This window comes from Callithrix jacchus, chromosome 17 (genome assembly GCF_049354715.1).
Source record: "Callithrix jacchus isolate 240 chromosome 17, calJac240_pri, whole genome shotgun sequence".
NCBI lineage: Eukaryota > Metazoa > Chordata > Mammalia > Primates > Cebidae > Callithrix > Callithrix jacchus.
Window position 1 is genome coordinate 41,671,513 of NC_133518.1, and position 17,144 is coordinate 41,688,656.

Genomic DNA, 17,144 nt, shown 5'->3' on the forward strand with positions numbered 1-17,144 from the left:
TTTTTACTCCAGCTCTTATTAATTCAGTGGTTGATTACATTAGTTCATCCCTACCTCACTATCAATCTGTTTTGAGGGTAGGATCTATAAATATCAGTTTAGAGGTCTCTGAGATTCTTATTTCAATTACACAGAAATGTCATAAAGTACAAAAGGAAATGGGTTTAAGGAAATAAATAATTCTACAGATACACATATGTAATAAGCCAACTATAAGAAGATCGTGTCCCAGTTCTCTCCTGTTGTCACCTTTATTTCGGTTTGATTTTTTTGTTGTTGTTTTGATTTTATTTTTTTACCTTTTGATTTGGTGTTTGCTTTTTGCCAAGCTCCTAGAGAAAGCGTCAAATATAAAAGCTAGCAGATGTGAAATCCTGCCAGAAGCCCCTCACTTTTAATTCTGGTGTTACCTATGTCTTGCCAAATTTAAAGCTTGTTAATATATGGGTGCCAATCTGTCACATAAACACGTAAGGGGATCCAGGGTAAGTGGTATAATATAAATCATGGTGCCTCACCATGAAACCTGGCTACTATGAACTTCAAGAGAACAGCTTAAAGGAAAAGCGGGGGAGGGGGGGAGGGCTTGGCATTGGATGGCGACTCTACCACCTTCTCTCCATCCATCCAACTGTTTGACAAAGTCGTTTTAGTACCCGGGCCATCATTTGCGCTATTGTAGCAGGGAAGCTGTCCTAAAAAGGATGAGTCACAGCTACACTGAGTCAGACTCAAGCACGGTGAAGATGAGGTTCTCCCCTTGTTCTTGGGTGGGCATAACAAAATAGGGCTTGTCATATGAATGCCAGACTACCTTTTTAAAAAAAATAAACCTTTTCTCCTGGTCCTCACTGTCCAGTCCCACAAGTGGTTTTGACAGACATCTGCCAAGATGCAGTGTCACTTGGCTCTCCCTAAAAGCGCTGATGACTATTCACAACCTCCTGTAAGAAATCTCTAACAGAAACAAGTGCCATCCTGGAAAATAGGAGGCCGTATCTGGAATAGCTGCCCACGAGTTCCGGGCATCTTAGGGTCCAGCCTGGTTGGTGGGTCTTGGCACACTGTCCCCACTGTCTCCGCGGTGGACACAGAGTTGGATGACTGCCCAGGCAGGCAACCCCGCAGGGAGGAAAAAGCGGGACCTCCCAGGTGAGGATGGGGGATTCTGACACTCCAGTGGACACACACACAAACACGCACACACACACAGTGGACACACACACACGCAGACCCAGATACGCAGCCTGCGGTAGGCCCCGAGCTCCTCGGTCGGGGGCAGGTAGGATTCGATACAGCTGGGCCCGGACGGTGGGGTCGTCCTGGAGGTCCACTTGGGTCTCGGAAAGAGCGCGGGGAGGTTGGCGTGGCAGGGTGCTGTGGCCTCGGCGGGGCGGCCGGGCAGGGGCAGAGGGGACAAGGGGACAAGAACTCAAGGCCTCCAGAGGCGCAGAGGAGAGCACGGCAAAGGCCGTGCTGAGCACGCCAAGGTGCTCTAAGCTCCCGCCTTCCCCTTCCTCTGGTGGCTTCTTGTGTCTTGCATGGGAGGATCCAGGTTGGTTTTGACTTCTCGCGTCATTATTTCAGCGTTCTGTCCCCTTAGGCAAACTACTCGGCACCTCAGCCTCCATTTCCTCATCTGTAAAATAGGGCAGAAAGTATTTCTTACTTCATAGTGGTATTGTCAGACGCGTTTGAACCAGAGCAACTCCATCTTGAATAAACGAGGCTGGGGGAAATAAGGCTGAGACCTAGGAGCTGCATTCCAAGGAGGTTAGACATTCTAAGTCACAGGATGCGATAGGAGATCAGCACAAGATAGAGGTCATAAACACCTTGTTGATAAAACAGGCTGCAGTAAAGAAGCCAGCTAAAACCCACCAAAACCAACATGGCAATGAGAGTGACCGCTGGTCATACTCACTGCTACACTCCCATCAGTGCCATGATAGTTTACAAATGCCATGGCAACGTCAGGAAGTTACCCTATATGGTCTAAAAAGGGGAAGCATGAATCATCCACCCCTTGTTTAGCTATCATCAAGAAATAACCATAAAAATGGGCAACCAGCAGCCCTTAGGGCTGCTCTGCCTAGGGAGTAGCCATTCCTTTATTCCTCTACTTTCTTAATAAACTTGCTTTCACTTTACTATATGGACTTGACCTGAATTCTTTCCTGTATGAGATCCAAGAACCCTCTCTAGGGGTCTGGAGCGGGACCCCTCTCCGGTAACAGCATGAGGATACAATGAATGGATGTAAAGCAATTTTGCACTCACCTGGCACACAGTAACTGTTCAGTACATTGTAGCTAGTGTTTTTATTAGCTCAAACTCTTTAATTTTTGTAGAGATGGGGATCTGACTTTGTTGCCCAGGCTGGTCTTGAACTCCTGGTCTCAAGCAGTCCTCCCACCTTGGCCTCCCAAAGTGCTAGGATTATGGGCAAGAACCACTGTGCCCAGCCTAGCTCAAACTCATAACACACCCAATCCATGAGGATCCTAGCGACCTGTGTGCAGGAACCAGATTAAGATTTTCTGTCTAAATCAATGATGTACAATAGAAATATAATGTAAACCATGTATGTATTTCTTTAATTTTCCAAAGCCATATTAAAGAGTAAAAACAATCAGATGAATTAATTTTAGTAATATGTTTTCTTTGAGCAACTATATCAAAAATATCACTTCAACATTTGACATTAGCCACATTTCAAGAGCTTCAGTCTCCCCTGTGCTAGACAGCACAGCTCTAGATAGCTCTTCCCTAAGATCTATATGATATGGACAGGAGACAGGGAAATACTGGGTAGAAGAGGGTAGTTCCCCAGCAAAGGCCCCACCCCCAAGCCTGGAGACTCTCGGCCCTAAGTAGGAACAGTCATTTCTGTTTTCATGCCCCAAAAGTTACCTTTAGGCCCACCACGCCCTCCAATCCTGTATCCATATAAACCCCAAACCCCAGGCTCCCAAAGCAGACAAGCCAACAAGGAGACAAGCAGACGAATGGCATGGCAGAGAAAAAGAGGAGGAACATCTGAATGCTGAGAGTTCAGCTGGGAGGTCAGAGAAGAGTTCGGCTGCTGGATGGCCAAACTCCAGAGGAAGATCATCTTCCCACTCCATCCCCTTTCCAGATCCCCATCCATCCCACTGAGAGCCATCTCCACCACTCAACAAAACCCCACATTCATCCTTCAAGCCCATGTGTGACTACATTCTTCCTGGATGCTGGGCAAGAGTTCAGGATATAGGAAGTTGTCACCCTGGCCCTCTGCTCTTGCAAAAAATCAGAGGGTCCATTGAGCTGGTTAACACATAAGCCGCACATGAACAGTAAGGCTAAAAGACCATTGTAACACTGGGAGCACAGGCATTCACCCCTAGACACTACCACAGGGCTGGAGCCCAAAGCACTTGCCCTGGCTCCTGTACCTGTTCGTCTGCATGCTCCCACTCCCATCAGGGGTTTGAGCAGTGGCAGTGATCAAACAGGTGAGCCATACCCCTGCTGCACATCCTGCAAGGGGCAGAGAACTCTCCCATTTCATATGAATGCCTGGCTTCTTTCCATCATTTGGATCTCAACTCAAATGTCACCATCACCTTTGACCATTTATCTAAAGTAGGCTCCTGCCTGTAGTCCCAGCTACTAGAGGATCCCTTGAGCCCAAGAATCGAATTTGAGACCAGTCTGGGGATATAGTGAGACCCCCCCCATCTCTAAAAAACAGAAGAAAAAAGTAGCTTCAGTTGCCCCTGCCCCTTCCATGCCCACATACACATACATTCACCTGGCTTCACCCTCCTTTACTTTCTACACACCATATACCATCACATGAAATTCCCCTGCTTATTGTTTCTCTCTCCTCATTAGAACCTAAGTTCTCAGGCTGCAGAGTTAGGTCCTCAACACCCAGCACAGTACATGGCATATTATAGGCAATCATTTTTTGCATGAATTAATGAATGAACAAATTAATACATGCTAGATGTGGGAGTCCTTGTTGGAGGAAACAAATTTGATATAATATTATCCTAGCTTCTAAAAATGAAACCTCCAAACAAGAGAAAAAGCAGCTTCATTTTCTATTTATGCCAATACTGCCCCAGTAACAGCTAAAATCAATGCATCAGGAAGTATGCTTTGCTTTCCTGTTTGTGCTTCTGAGTCAGGAAAGTAAGTAGCTTTGCCTTTCAATAGTGAACAAAATTAGAAGAATTGATATTTACACATTTTCTGGGATATGAAATTCTCAAGTCCTTATTAATAAAGGTAATTTGAAAAAGTTGGGACAGGTTTTTCTCAACCTTAAAGTGAAATTTTCAGTTGACACTAGAGATTTATTGCTGGCAAGGACAAGGCATTTGTTTACTAAAAGTAACATTGTTTCACATCTTGCCAAAAATAGAATCTACCTACTCTACAGACAGAACTACTCCATTTCCACCAGGAAGATATCTCAGTATCATGGGAATAATATTAAATTTGAACACTGCAAAGGTTGCATTATACTCACAGGGGTATGAAAAGAGTCTTCTATACATTTGATGATTAATTGGGTAATAACAAGTGACTCAACTGCTCGACTGCTACCTGTATATCTAGGGTTATAAACTTGACTCTCCCAACTGTGATAACCTAAGTGTCAGCCATTTATTTACTTTACAGATGTCCAAATTGTATGCTGACTCAAAAAGGAGTTAAGATTTTTTAAAATTACCAATAGTTTTAAAAATAAAATTTGACACATAATATTATCAAACTGAGTCCAAATGGTGAAAAGCCAATTTATTACATATGAGTTGACTTTCACTAAAAAGAAAGAGGATAAATGGCCTAGCATAAAGTATCTATATATTCTCTGTTGAGGTCATTGAACAATAGCGTATTCTTAATAAGAAAACATTTGGGCTATGGGTCAATAACAATAGTTAAAACCTATTTCTGGGTAAGCAACACAATTAAGGCCAGTAAGTGTGTTTGTGATTCCAGTTCAAGTGAATCTGCTTGATGTTATAAAATGGTTACTAAAATAGTGGTTGCCAAGCCTGAGTGCATAGTACAATTACCTAGGGAGTTTTATCAGACAGCTGATTGCCAGGCTCTATCCTCAGAGATTCTAATTCAGGCAGCCTGTTGGAGCTTTGGAACCTATAGTCAGAAAAGCTCTCTTGGTGACTCCAATGATCAGACAGGTCAGGGAACCCTTGCAGCAAAATTGTCCAAGTGTTACTAGAAGTAGATTGACCAGGATGCCAAAGAGGCTCAATTTTCAGGGCCTCTCATTTGCATGGGTCTCTTCCAAAGCACTGTATCTAATTTTATATTTGTAATTTTGTATTCCATTTCTTAAAGAGGGCCCCCCAATTGTAAAGAGCTCAGTCCCCACAAAACCTGAATCTGCTCCTGGCCATAAACTATACTGTAGTCAGAAAACTATGGCTGCCAGGCAAATCTGTCCCTCTGCCTACTTTTGTACAGCCCACAAGCTTAAGAATAGTTTTCACATTTTAAAATGGTTTTTAAAAAAAGAAGAGTAATACTTTATGACACATGAAAATTACATGACGTTCAAATTTCAGCATTCATAAATGAAGTTATATTGGCTCACAGCCATGCTCACTCATTTATGTATTGTCTATGGCTGCTTTAGTGCTACAATGGCAGAACTGAGTAGTTGCAACAGAGATTGTATGGCCTGAAAAGCTTAAAATATTTACTATCTAGGTCTTAACAGAAAGTTTGTAGACCCCTGACCCATACCATGAAATAATAACATCATAGACATGACAGAAAATTGATTCAAAGGGGTTACTTTATTTAATGTGAGAAGCATGATAGAGGAATTGTTTAAGATAAACAACTTACAAATACTCCCAACTGTAGAAGGGAAAGATTGATTTTTATGAAAAATCTACAAGTGATTAAAATTAAACATGAATATCAAAGACTTTATAGAGTCATGGCATCTTATTCATTTAGAGGAAGTTATGCTTAGTCTGTAGGTTAGAAGCAATGATTGGTGAGACAGATTGTTTTGTGGGATGACTCAGGATAGGATGATTATCAGTAAAAACCTTCCAAGGTAGAAATTGCAAGAAAAAGAATAGAGAATCGTTGCAAAAGATTTATGCAATTAGATTAACCACAAGCATAAAATAATATTGCTCTGAGTTGTGAAAAACTATAGTAAAATGTTGCTAAAGTTATACATCAAAGTGTAGCTCTCAGTGATGGATCAGTCAACCAGTCAGAACAATTCTACAAACAAAGCTAAAAGCATTTTAACAATAATGATTGGGTGTTATGGGCAGGAACTGTGACAGATGATCTAATTCTGGCAGCAAAGCACATTAAAACTATTGATTTAGCTGTCTCTCTTGATACAAGTATGACAGAAACTTGGGCAGAGCTATGAGGGTCACTCTGAAGGTCTGGGACCTCAGAGAGGCAGCAAGGAGGAAAGTCCATCGAAAGACAGTCAGTGTAGCACTGGGGTTGGTGGAAATGCTAACTGGTCATGTTCTGTAGCAGATTTCTCAATCAGGCAAACAGTAGAAGGAAAATTACATCCAAAAGACAAATGAACTGGGAAGTTTAGACAGTGAAGATATTATTAGGGTTGGGAGGTCAATGACCAAGGCGGAAGCTCTTAGTTCACTTTGCAGCCCTCATGATAGTATTGTACAAAAGAGAAGAAAAGATCTTCCTTAAGTGACTCAGGACCAGGTACTTCAAAGATCCAAATAGTCTGCTACTCCAGCTTCTGCTGGAATCTTGGCTGTTTGGAGGCAATTTGTTCTGTGTCTTTTGGAGAAGTCCTTGTGTTCCAAAGAACACCTGGGAATAATATCTCAACTGTAATTCAACTTTTCCATTTTCACAAGAGAAGGGACTCGAGAGTTGGACAGTGAGAGAGTCGTTGAGTCCATCTGAAGGATGGATGATTCACCAGGCAGACATAAGGGAAAGAGGAATAAAAACATCATTTTGAAGCATCTAGTATGAACTAGGCACTCTGCATATGTTACTGCATTATCTTCACATCCCCTCAATATAATTATTATTGATTCCACTTCACATCTGGGGAAACAGAGAGCGGACGTTTCATGCTCCCACTCATCCAGCCAGTGACTGAACTAATGAACTACTGAATTAATGAATGAGAATGCTGAAATATGAACGCACATCTGTCTGGCTGCCTGGCCCCAAATCCTTATTCCTTTCAACTTACCAGCCTGCTCCAGGCAGGCTCTCCAAGCAGACAAAGCAACAGGTAGAAAAATATGGCATCATAAATATGTTTTTTCACTTTCAAGGACCACCAAGACATTTCTTAAGTTTATTGGAGTTATAAAGACAAAACTAAATGAATACCCTTCATTAATGAATAATACTATCTCTAAGGTGGAAGGTCACATTACCTATCGCAGTCTTCCTTAAAGTGTCAAATTTGGAATCTAGGAAATGTCCTGCATTAGATCCCTTTGAGACTTTATGCAATTCACCCCAAACTCGCCATAAAAAATTGTCTCTACATGTGGATTTAGAGTTTTGCCAACCTACAGGTTGCCCAGGACAGGCAAGCAGCCCTCCTGGCCCCTAGTTTCAGCTATGACTAGTTTCTTTTTCATCACAGTCCAATTAGAAATGAGATTATAGTTGTAAGTCTTCTCTTCTCTGTTTTTAAATTTTTATTTTTAACGCAGGCCATTATAGTAATGAGTCACATGGTCTTCCTGTAGGTGACAGTCAGTGGTTAAAAATAGCCAGTAGATCTTTAGAGGAATTATTACAAGTTTCTTTAAAAATCATTTAAAGAACATAGGCTACCATTTAGAAGTTTCCTAGTAAGTTATTTGATCAATTTACCCCTTATTTCCTCCAAAACTGTGTCCTCACATTTTTCAGAGCTTAAAATAGTCACTTTTTTATCCCTTAATCACAAACCACTCAGAAGAGGCTATAAGAAGAAAGTACCATCAAGCAATCCTGTCTTAAAGAATTCTGTTTACTCTAAATTTAGTGGATTTCTTTTGTAAGCCTAGGCCTAATCTCAGATTAAACAAAACAAATGGTAGCTAAATAGATGGCCTCTTCGAATCTGTTTGCTTTACCACAGACAAACAAGCCAAGGCCTTACTTCCTAATGTGCAGTTCAGAAAGCTCTCTTCCCAATCTAGAAGAGGGAAAAAGAAGACCAAGCACCAATCTAAACAGACATTCTGTAATTATAGGATTTTAGGTTTGGAGTCACTTCACTTAATCTTTGCATGACCCAGAATTCAACTCAGAGGATTAAAAGAACAGCATTTTCAGTCCTATTCATGAAAATTAAGGACTTGGCTGGAGTTAATACAGCCGAGAAAAGAAGTATAAGCTGTTAGTCAAAGCAACATAATCCTTACTGCAATGCAAAGTGGAAAAAAATGTAGTTGTATGTTATTTCCATTACAATAAGTAATACATTTGTTTATGTAGTTGGAAAAGAGGACCTAATATTCTGAAGGCGAATCATTCTATGTGGGAGAACCATATTAAGATTCCACTGTTGGAGCAACCCCAGGAGCTTATCAGATCTAAATAAAAGATTGATGATGATTCTGAGTTTAAAATTTAATGTCTAAGCTAGCTGCTAAATTTTACATTACAAGAACGTAGACTGTACTATAAATCAATAAAATCAATTATGTTCTCTTATGGGATGGATGTTATAAGATAAAGATTATTTACATACTACTGTGCCTTTTCAGGGTGTGTTGATTACTTCTTTCACTCACTATCATGTGTCAAAATTTTCATTTTGAAAATTTTAATAGATAATATTTAATACATGGTACATTAAAAATGCTATTCTGCCAAAATACCCTTTTTCTATAAATTACAGAAAGACATGACCATTTCTATCTATAAACATGGATTTGCGAAAACAAACAATCTAATAATCTTATATACCCAACTTTAAGGAAATAATTTCCAACTTTTAATTATGTTGAAACTGATCCTTTTTCTGTTAAAAGGAACTTCAAGAAGTTATTATGTGCTATGAAGAAATGATCAATACAATAATCCTGGTTATGAGACTTGTAAATAAATGGTTATCGTCTGTTTATCTAACACCTTAGTTACTGTGTCGTTTTTCCAAAGCAGGCTACCAATTCACAGGGGACTTATCTTTGTATAAGCCCATCTCTCAAGTGAATTAAAGACTGTGAGAGGAGGCAAATGACTTTTATGTGTTTGGAATATACTGTGAGGTTAAGACTGTGAAATGCCACTCCAATGCAAGAGTTGGCAGTGTTTGTTTTCCCCTGCACTCTGTCACCAGTGTTCCCCTTGATCTCATTCCCCAGCCTCCAGCAGGGGAAAAAGCCCATCTTACTAAATAATGCTAATGTAAGTATTATATACCTAAATTATTTAATATTGTATATCTAAATTGTGTTTTCAGAAAATTATGAGATCAAGATTTTCATCATTTAGGCAGTTGAGACACTTGGTTACATTCATAATCAAGAAATGAAAGTTGTCTCTGGGGAAAGAAGTGTCCAACGTTGTAATAAGTAATCATTTAAAACATACTGCAAAACAGATTATGATAAGAACTTTTCTTTTTTTACTCAGAATTAGAATTAGAATAAAGAGAAATTTCCAGGTCAATATGAAATAACGGAATACTTTGTTTTTTCTTTCTTTCTTTTTTTTTGTTTTTGAGATGGAGTTTCACTCTTTTTGCCTAGGCTGGAGTGCAATGGTGCGATCTCGGCTCACTGCAACCTCCACCTCCTGGGTTCAAGTGATTCTCCTGCCTCAGCCTCCTGAGTAGCTGGAATTACAGGCGCCTCCTACCACCATGCCCAGCTAATTTTGTATTTTTAGTAGAGATGGGGTTTCACTATGTTGGCCAGGCTGGTCTTGAACTCCTGACCTCAGGTGATCTGCCCACCTTGGCCTCCCAAAGTGCTGGGATTACAGATGTGAGCCACCAAGCCTGGACAATACTTTGTTTTCTTAACATGAATGGGGATTTATTTTAATCATTCAGGGAAAACCCTGTATCTTATTCCTAAGTATATTGGATTAATGCCATATGTACATTGGGTTATCTAGAAAAAAGGACATTTTAAAGGGCATTAATCATTTATATTTAAGGCTAAGATTTTTTTTTTTGTTTTGAGATGGAGTTTCATTCTTGTTACCCAGGCTGGAGTGCAATGGCGTGATCTTGGCTCACCGCAACCTCTGCCTCCTGGATTCAGCCAATTCTCCTGCCTCAGCTTCCTGAGTAGCTGGGATTACAGGCATGCACCACCATGCCCAGCTAATTTTTTGTATTTTTAGTAGAGACGGGGTTTCACCATGTTGACCAGGATGGTTTTGATCTCTTGACCTCGTGATCCACCGCCTCAGCCTCCCAAAGTGAGAGCAATATAAATTATAGTTAATTTCTGAAGTTAAGAATTTACTCAGAACTTTTTTTCTAGTTTTTCATCAGCTAATAATTATGATTATTTTGTTCAAAACATTTTTCTAATTTCAAATATAAGCTCCCCCCCACCACTGCCCCCAGGTCACTTACATCACTCTCCTCTTTATAAAATCTTACATTTGGAAAAACACAAAATATATGCAATACTCATTTAAAATTTTTGTAGGATTTAAACAATTACAAAAGATACAAACACTTGCATGTCAAACATTGCATAGGTGTACAAAGAAAAAGATATTAATGTCTCCATCTCTTAAAACTCATCCACCACAGAAACCTAATGTTACCATTTCAGTGTACATCCTCCACCACAAACAAATGTTTACATATGCATTTATCCAAGCACAATGTATAATTGTAAAAGTTGTTTTCATAAAATCAGAATAAAATCATTCACATTATTCTGTGTATTGATCAGGACTCTCTTGGTTGTAGTAATGGAAACAGAAAATGGTTTAAGTAAAAAGAGTATTTAAGTATTATTGGTTTGTGAAACTGAGAAGGCTTCAAAAATGGCTGGATCTGCGGACCTCAATCAGCAGTTAGCCTTGCTTTGCCTTAGCTCTGTTTTTCTCTACATTGGCTCCTTCTTGGGCAAAACTTTTCTTGTGGTGGCAGGATGGGTGTTTCCGATATTGGACACATTATACACAAAATACAAAATACTGTGTTTAACAATTTTAGAGAAATATCAAGCAACCTTAAAAATATAGGTGGTGGGGAGCATGGTGGCTCACCCCTGTAGTCCCAGCACTTTGGGAGGCAGAGGTGGGTGGATCACCTGAGGTCGGGAGTTTGAGACCAGCCTGACCACCCTGTCTCCACTAAAAATACATAATTAGCCAGGTGTTGTGGCACATGCCTGTAATTCCAGTTACTGGGAGGCTGAGGCAGGAGAATTGCTTGAACCTGGGAGGGGAAGGTTGCGGTGAGCAGAGATTGTGCCATTGCACCCCAGTCTGGGCAACAAGAGTGAAACTCTGTCTCAAAAAAAAAAGAAAGAAAAAGAAAAAAGTAAAAAAACCAATTAAATGAAGAATGAAAAATAAGAATTATGAAATTTAAAAATCAATAGATTTCCATTTCTGACACTATGACAACCAAGATATTTTGGACGATTCTCCCACCAAAAATAACAAAAAATGTGGCTAAATCAGAAAAAACAATGGCCAGGCACTGTGGCTCACTCTTGTAATCCCAGCACTTTGGGAGGCCAAGGCAGGTGGATCACCTGAGGTCAGGAGTTTGAGACCAGCCTGGTCAACATGATGAAACCCTATTTCTATGACAAATACAAAAATTAACCTGGCATGGTGACAGGCACCTGTAATCCCAGCTATTGGGGAGGCTGAGGCAGGAAAATCGCTTGAACCCGGGAGGCAGAGGTTGCAGTGAGCTGAGATCGCACCACTGCATTCCAGCCCGGGTGACAGAGGGAGACTCCGTCTCAAAAACAAAAAAAAAAAAAAGAAAAAGGAAGAAGAGAACAACAATAACAATAACTAAAACAAAACTAAAGGCATCAAAGAGATAGCAAGACGGTAAGAAATAACCAAGCCAAAATCTGAGAGCAAGTAGAAACACAGAAATAAGCATAGTGATAAAGTCAGTATTATTTATTCAAGATAATTTCTTTTTTTTTCTTTTTTTTTGTTTTGTTTTGTTTTGTTTTTGTTTTTTTGAGACAGAATCTTACTCTGTCACCCAGGCTGGAGTGCAGTGGCACAATCTTGGTTCACTGCAGCCTCCGCCTCCTGGGTTCAAGCGATCCTTCTGCCTCAGCCTCCAGAGTGGCTGGGACTACAGGTGTGCACCACGATGCCCGACCGTTTTTTGTATTTTTAGTACATACAGGGTTTTGCCATATTGGCCAGGCTGGTCCCAAACTCCTGACCTCGTGATCCACCCGCCTCAGCCTCCCAAAGTGCTGGGATTACAGGCATCAACCACCGCGCCCAGCTGATAATTTCTAAATGTACTCTTACATTGTGTAGTGATTTTGCCTCATATCCGCATGTCTTGATAACCCTATGAACAAAGCCTCAACTCTGAATAACTGTCCCTATTCCCTGGGGCTATTCAGCAAGTGAGCTAATCTGGATAAGCGCCTATTGGCAGCGCACCCTCCTGGGCATCTCAGAATTAGATCTGTTCCTTGACTGTCTCGACCACAGACAGCTGGACTCGCACAAGGGTGTGTTTGTGAAGCTTTAGCTGACAATATTGAAGTAGGATTGGGTGGGGTGTGGAGAGCACACAACAGTTAGAAAGGGGAAGGCAATCTGTCATTCTTCCTACCTGCCTTATCCAAAACAAAGAGGGAGACAGAGCAGGCATGATGCTCACCTCAGCTCCTGGAGAAGCCAGGCTACTGAGCTCAGTTCAGCCCTGCAGTCTGCTCTGTTACTGAAGTCACCATATGCCTACTTCCTGCTACCACCTCCTTGCCAGTGGATGCACTGGGCTAGGTTCAACTGTGCACACACCCTGCCCCAACAATCTGTTATCACTCAGTGCACTGAAAACACTTATTGCCCATACTCTTACATCAGTTAGGGCAGTTGTCCTAGCCTTTTTGGCACCAGGGACTAGTTTCATAGAAGACAATTTTTCCGTGAACAGGATGGAGTGGGGGATGGTTTGGGGATGATCAAGCACATCACATTTATTGTGCACTTTATTCCTATTATTACTACATTGTAACATATAATAAAATAATTATACAACTCACCATAACGCAGAATAAGTGGAACCCCTGAGCTTGTTTTCCTGCAACTATACGTTCCCGTCTGTGGGTGATGGGAGACAGTGACTGATCATCAGGCATTAGATTCTCACAAGGAGTGCACAGTCTAGATTCCTCACACACGCAGTTCACAATAGGGTTTGCACTCCTATAATAATCTAATGCCACTGCTCATCTGAAGGAAGCAGAGCTCAGGTGGTGACATGAGCCATAGGGAGTGACTGTAAATACAGATGAAGCCTACCCTGCCTGCTAGCCTACTGCTCACCTCCTGCTGTGTGGCCTGGGGGTTGAGGACCCCTGAGTTAGGGAGCTTCTGTCTTCAAGTTTCAGAAAGTTCATCTCAAATGGACTTAGACAATACAAGGGGACATTGTGGCTAATAGTTCTACTGAGGGTTCTCAGTTTACTCACTAAAAGTTGATTCTGACTGATTTACCTAATATGCTTTCAATTTGAAAGGTAGCTCAAAGGCTAGATAGGAAGAACCACTTCCAAAATTAGGTCCTAGCACCTAATTTGGGTAAACACAGTGCTGCTGGTGGTCCTACATTCTGTCTTCAGAGGCAGGATACCAACTGCTACTCCTGAAACTGTTGCCATAAGCGCTACTGCTGCCACTACAGCTGCCCCTACCAATGAATTCTCCACTGCCCCGGTGACTTCATTTCTCTAGCCTGGGATTCACAGTACCTCACAGGTCGGTCTGATGGCCAAATAAAGAAGGAATGCCTGTGCCTTAGCTGTGAAGCTGCCTGGAACTGACATATGGTCCTGGCTGTTTCTACACTGGAAGGCATCTGTCCCTCAGTGGTATGCATGTGGTCGGATATCCCCAAACTTAGGAAGTGTTGAAAAGCAGGTCCAGGCTTCACATCCCATACCATAGTCATTCAGAAAGAGAGAGAACATGTGTGTCCTGGAAGTCCTGTAAAAGTCCTCAGCTTCCTGCTGAGTTCACATGTCCAGTCCCTGTGACCATGAGTTTCATGAACTGTCAGAACCCATCAGTTCAGCCCAGAGGTTGGGATTACTTTGATTGGTTTAGGACAATTAGGGATCACCCTGGAGTGGGGATAGGGGCAACAATCCCATGCAACTAACATGACTTTTTCAAAATGGGTTGAGGCTTAACAGATGCTGGTGAGAAAACACTATAGCTTAAGCGACAGACTGAGACCTTGTCTCAAAAAAACAATAAAAATATAGTGAGAAGGTAGCACTGTTTTACATTTTTACAAATCTCTTTAATGTCTGGCCCAATAGAAGACAGCTGGATTCACATATTCCATTTTTACTTTAATCTTTTGCAATGTTTAGTTGAAGTAGATTAAAAAAAAATTGACTCATACAGATATGAAGTAGGAAAATGGAAGGATATTTTAATAGCTTTTTCAGATAATTGAAAATATTATTTTGTGAGACTACACAAAAACTTCATAAGTGGTAGTTGCTTAAAGATTGGTTGTAATACAGAGGCTGAAACCATATTCATGAACATTTTAACTGTTACATTAAAATCTATTGGTGTCTTCTGCATTTTGAATGGATCTTTTGTGTGTACAAGATTTTGGTCCCATGAACCCACTGAAAAGGTGTTGAGAAATCCAAGGGGTCTCCAGACCACACTTTGAGGACTGCTGGTATGAAGTATCAAACACACTTTGCCTATAGCTACTTCACCAAGCAGCCATCTTTATTGCAATCACCCCCCTTCCCATGAAACACAAATAAAATTATCCACAATGTCATTTATTACATCAACAAAAACTGTACTTATTTTTTCTAATCCTCAATCCCTAAATCAAGGAAACCAAGGAACACAATAAACTGTTTTTTCAACTGTGTTTCTACAGAAAACAGGCTATTACTCATACTGCTCTTAACCAAACATACTGGCACTAAACTGAAGCTGGGGACACAGAGATAACTATGACAGGTAAGGTCCTTGCTCATGTGGCATTTATAGTCTTACAGTGAGGCAGACAGACAATAAGTGAGTAAATCAATAAGCAAAGATGATGATTTCAAGTAGTGATTAGCATTATGAAGAATACAAGAACCTCCACAAATTCCAACCCTGATGTTGCCTCAGAAGCAAGAGAGGAGTGTACCGATTTGGAAGTCAATATAAATGTAGGTAAAAACCATAAAAACCCCTGGGCAGAGAGAAAGGGTGGCTGTGACCTGCTGTGGGCAAACTATAGGTTGAGCAGAGGAAGTCACTGTTAGGACATGGTGCAGGCAGAGCTGCAGGCTGTTTCTTCTCTCCAACCACTGTCCTTGGCAGTTAATCACCTGGCCTGGCACCACCTTGAGACAAAATATTTGCTACACAGAGGTGATGGAATAGTATCAGGGTAGTGCCACAGCCTGGCCAGGGTGAGGAATAGATAACAATGAGAGCATCTGAACCCTGAGCAATTCTACCCCCTGTCAAAAGGAGGATACTTACAGAGGAGTTGTTTATGGAATTTGGGAGCTGACTATCTGCAGCAGGGATGAATGCATGCTACAGAATACCAAGGATCTTTTAGAAGCAATGAACCAAGTGTACATACATATATAACAGATACTGATGGGTCTTTAGAACACACTGGTGAATACGAAACATAATAACTAGAACAAGGTCTACTGCACAATACTATTTGTGAAACATATAATATACCAAATAATAACTTACATTTGACAATATTACATTTTTAGACAAGGATATATATGTAATGCCTTATAGTGAATGAATATGTGGAAGAGGAGGTAATGGACATGGAAACCAGGGATGAATGGGGAAAATATCCAAGAAAAAAATGTAATAATAGTATACCATGAACAGAGGTATACCTCTTCACATGTTATACTTCTTCACATGAGGTATAACAATTAAAGAAAGAATGGAGGAGTAGGAGGGAATTTATTAGCTGGTGTCTGGACTGCTGGAGTGATCAGCATTAAATAGGGTAGTCAGAGAAGGCTTCTCTGAAGAGGTGACATCTAGGCTGAAGTCTGAGCAATGTGCCCAGTCATGTGATGGTCTAGGGATGTACACTCCAGGCAGAAAGAATAGCATGTGCTAAGATGCAGTAACAGAAACATGACACCCTTGAGGAACAAGAAAAAAGACAGGCATGGTTGGAGCACAGTGAGCACATTGAAGTTAAGGTTTAATTTTTAAAGTTGATCTGGTAAAGTCTTTCCTCATTGCTAAGTGTATACATACAGTTTAAAGTAATCAGTTTTCACAGAATTGGTGATTACTAGGGAGAAGTGACATCCTCTCGGGGCTTATGATGATCTGGCTTGTGACAGGAAAGTGAGGTGTGAGCACCAGGCAATGGGACAGTGGCAGAACTAAATTTGCTCTTACAGGTGCGGAAGGAGCCGATTCTCACTACTGGGAAGACAGAAATGTTAGCAGGTACAGACCTGCCATGCTGAGTACCCCATGCTGAATCCTGGCTAGCCCCTGTGAAGGACTGGTCCGGCAGGGCTTTTGACACTAGCTGTCCCCACTGTGATCCTGCTTACAGCTTGTGCCCTCAGTACTTCCTGGGCAACAGCTTCTAGCTAGGACCATTTTGTGTATCAAAAATACAAACCTTAGGTATTCTCTCTGTCCTGGGGTGTTGACCTCTTGTCTTCCTGCCAAGTGCTGAACTGCTCCTTTTGCAAAAGAAATCAAAGAACAATAATAAGCTGTTTTTCATGAACAGAAAATCCTTGAGGACAGGGATCTACTCTACCTTGACTTCCACCTAACTTTGTGCCTAGAAAAAGTGTCAGGCCCAAGGTAGGTGCTCTATAAAATGGGTTGAATGAGTACACACACACACACACACACACACACACACGCCACCTTCTTAAAATGATGAAAAAATCACATCCTGTTCTCTATTGCAAAAGTTC

General features: G+C 41.1%; 1 long non-coding RNA gene across 4 annotated transcripts in view; it reads right to left on the reverse strand.

Moving 5' to 3' along the window:
* Positions 1–232: 232 nt before the first annotated feature.
* The window catches only part of LOC103788800 (uncharacterized), a 57,809-nt gene continuing 40,897 nt past the window's right edge, over positions 233–17,144 (reverse strand). For 2 of the 4 annotated variants that reach the window (XR_001907839.4, XR_008477493.2), the window contains 2 exons: positions 16,838–16,901; positions 5,807–6,938 (listed from right to left, as the gene is read on the reverse strand). This is a non-coding gene — a long non-coding RNA (uncharacterized LOC103788800). Of the gene's footprint in view, positions 1,640–5,806; positions 6,939–16,220; positions 16,341–16,837; positions 16,902–17,144 lie in introns of those variants that run through there. The other 2 variants (XR_008477495.2, XR_004736043.3) reach the window with 2 other exon arrangements.